At 50.6% G+C, this 3,484-nt stretch overlaps 1 non-coding gene across 1 annotated transcript; it reads right to left on the bottom strand.

Annotated features, from left to right (window-relative positions):
* Positions 1 to 1,535: 1,535 nt before the first annotated feature.
* TRNAG-GCC (transfer RNA glycine (anticodon GCC)) lies at positions 1,536 to 1,606 on the bottom strand. The gene has a single exon. It is a non-coding gene; the product is annotated as a tRNA-Gly (tRNA).
* Positions 1,607 to 3,484: the final 1,878 nt, after the last annotated feature.

Raw genomic sequence — 3,484 nt, 5'->3', positions numbered from 1 at the left:
CTCCTGAAATGCCACAATACGCTGGATGCTTCCCAGAAGCAAGATGGCACCAGTTACAACTCAAGCTGGTTTGACAGTGCCAAGTGGCTCCTGCAATCAGCCATCATGAACCAGGGCACGTGAGTTTTGGTTGCCAGGGAAAAGCAGAGCGGTTTTCATAACGGGGCCAGTGGCCGGGAGTTGCCGGCTGGCTCCTGAAATTCTGCTATACGCAGGATGGTTCCCAGACCCCAGCTGGCACCATTTGTAAATTGGGCTGGTTTGACAGTACAGAGTGGCTAGTGCAATCTGCCAGCAAGGCTAGGGAAAGGTGAGTTTTGTTTGCCAGGGAAAATGGGCCAGCATTTCTGTTTGGAGACCGACGGCCAGAGTGGCCGGCAGGCTCCTGAAATTCCGCAATACGCAGGATGGTTCCCCGACCCATGCTGGCACCAGTGTCAAGTCAGGCTGGCTTGACATTGCCAAGTGGCTCCTTCAATGTGCCATCAAGAACCGGGGATGGTCAGGTTTTTTGCCATGGAAAAGGAACGAGGTTTTCTTTTGGGTGCCTTTGGCCTGAGTGGCGGGCTGGCTCCTGAAATTCTACTATACGCAGGATGGTTCCCAGACCTAAGGTGGTACCAGTGCCTAGTCCGGCTTGTTTGACAGTGTCAAGTCGAACCTGCAATCTCCCATGAGGAACCAGGGATAGTGAGTCTTCCTTACAATGGAAAATGCATGAGGTTTTTTTTCCCGTGCCTGTGGCAAATGTGGCCGGCTGGTTTCTGAAATTCCACGATACACTGGATGGTTCCCTGATCCAACACGGCACCAGTGGCAACTGCTGCGGGTTTGACAGTGCTAAGTGGCACCTGCAATCGGCAATCAAGATTCGTAGATGATGAGTTTTGTTTGTCAAGGAAAATGGGCACACATTTCTCTTTGGGGGCCTGCGGCCCGAGTGGCCGGCTGGCTCCTGAAATTCTACAATACACAGGATGGTTCTGTCGTGGGTTGACAGCCTTTATCCCAATATAGTGTGTTGTGTCTGGCAGCTGTGCCTTTTCTCTCTTCCCCCCCCCCCCCTCCCCGCAGCCGTCTTGCCGCGGCGGGGCGGGGAAGAGAGGAGGGAGGGTTTGACCAGGCCTCTTTGGCTTTTTGCTTTTGCTGCTTGGCTTGGCTAGCCGCTTTGCTTGCTTGCTTTCTGCTTTTTGCGCTGTTTTTTTTTTCTTTTCTCTTGTTCCCTCTTTCTTACCCTCCCCTGAAGATACTGGACCGGCTCCGGACCTGACCTGAGAGCTCCAGGACACCCGAAGCTTGCAAAGAAGAGTGGCACCCTCTCAACACAGTCTGTTTTTTGTTTTCTTTTCTTTTCTTGTGTTGGGGAGTGTTCTTTTGTTACTTGTAAATAAATAGGTTTGTTTTCCACTTTGCTCCTCCGAGAAATTCCTTCCCGAACCCGGTATTGGGGGAGGGGTGGTTGGAGGTTTGTTTTGGGGGGCTCCCTTTTGGAGATTTCCCCTAAATTGTCCTAAACCAGGACAGTATATTTTTGGTGCATTGGCCGGGAATCAAACCCAGGCCTCCCGCATGGCAGGCGAGAATTCTACCACTGAACCACCAATGCTACTTGGAGTAAGTGGATTGCCCTCATTACACAGCGCGCTCGAATTGGGAAGTTAAATCGCCCTGGGATCCTGGAAATAATTACAAATTGGCCTGAAGGTGAAACCTTTAGTGTCGCGGATGAGGAACAAAAGCCAGTGACCCGGGTTGAGGAAGCTCCGCCATACAATCAGTTGCCAGTAGAAGAAACACGTTACGCTCTATTCACCGATGGTTCTTGTCGCATCATAGGGATGAAACGGAGGTGGAAAGCAGCTGTGTGGAGTCCCACTCGACGGGTTGCAGAGGCTACTGAAGGAGAAGGTGAATCCAGTCAATTTGCTGAAATCAAAGCTATTCAACTGGCCCTAGGTATTGCAGAGAGAGAGAGGTGGCCAAGGCTCTATTTGTATACCGATTCCTGGATGGTAGCCAATGCTCTATGGGGATGGCTGAAGAGATGGAAAGAGGCGAACTGGCAGCGAAGAGGAAAACCAATTTGGGCTGTGAAAGAGTGGAAAGATATCGCTACTCGGTTAGAGAAGTTACCTGTGAAGATTCGCCATGTAGATGCCCATGTCCCCAGAAGTAGAGCTAATGAAGAGCAGCAAAACAACCAGCAAGTCCATCAGGCTGCAAAGATAGGGGAGTTGAAGATAGATCTCGACTGGGAGCATAAGGGAGAGTTATTCTTAGCACGATGGGCCCATGATGCCTCAGGCCACCAGGGTAGAGATGCCACCTATAAGTGGGCACGAGACCGAGGGGTGGATCTAACCATGGACAGTATCTCTCAGGTTATTCGTGACTGTGAGACGTGCGCTGCCATTAAGCAGGCCAAGCGGGTGAAGCCCCTCTGCTATGGGGGGCGGTGGTCTAAGTACAAATACGGGGAGGCCTGGCAGATTGATTACATCACACTGCCTCAAATCCGCCAGGGCAAGCGCTATGTACTAACCATGGTAGAAGCCACCACAGGATGGTTGGAAACCTACCCTGTGTCTCATGCCACAGCCCGTAACACTATCTTGGGCCTTGAAAAGAAGGTCCTTTGGAGGCACGGTACTCCTGAGAGAATTGAGTCGGATAATGGAACTCATTTTAAAAACAATCTTATTAATACTTGGGCTAGGGAACATGGCATCGAGTGGATATACCATATCCCCTATCATGCACCAGCTGCAGGGAAAGTGGAAAGGTATAATGGATTGTTAAAAACCACCTTAAAAGCATTGGGTGGGGGTCTTTAAAAAACTGGGAGCAGCATTTGGCAAAGGCTACCTGGTTAGTTAACACACGAGGTTCCACCAACCGAGCGGGTCCTGCTCAGTGTGAGCTCCTTAATATAGTAGATGGGGATAAAGCCCCAGTAGCCCATGTCAGAGGTTTGTTGGGAAAGACAGTATGGATCAACCGTGCCTCGAGTACAGACAAACCCATCCGTGGGATTGTCTTTGCTCAAGGACCAGGTTATACATGGTGGATAATGCAGAAAGATGGAACAACACGGTGTGTACCTCAGGGGGATCTGATTGTGGGATGAGACTCATATATGAATGTCATTGTTTGTTGAATGTGAGACAGAAGGAAACTGTAAGTGTCAAAGGTCTGAGCAAGTAAGAGGAGAGGAATGCGTAAGTGTCAAAGGTGTGAGTAAGTGAAATGGAAGTTTTTATTGTATATTCACGATATGGGATAAGGGGTGGAGTGTCGTGGGTTGACAGCCTTTATCCCAATATCGTGTGTTGTGTCTGGCAGCTGTGCCTTTTCTCTCTTCCCCCACCCCCCCGCAGCCGTCTTGCCGCGGCGGGGCGGGGAAGAGAGGAGGGAGGGTTTGACCAGGCCTCTTTGGCTTTTTGCTTTTGCTGCTTGGCTTGGCTAGCCGCTTTGCTTGCTTGCT

The sequence above is a fragment of the Ammospiza caudacuta genome, chromosome 31 (genome assembly GCF_027887145.1).
Source record: "Ammospiza caudacuta isolate bAmmCau1 chromosome 31, bAmmCau1.pri, whole genome shotgun sequence".
Lineage (NCBI taxonomy): Eukaryota > Metazoa > Chordata > Aves > Passeriformes > Passerellidae > Ammospiza > Ammospiza caudacuta.
The sequence above is the reverse complement of the archived record's forward strand: the minus strand, read 5'-3'. Positions and strand labels throughout refer to the sequence as shown.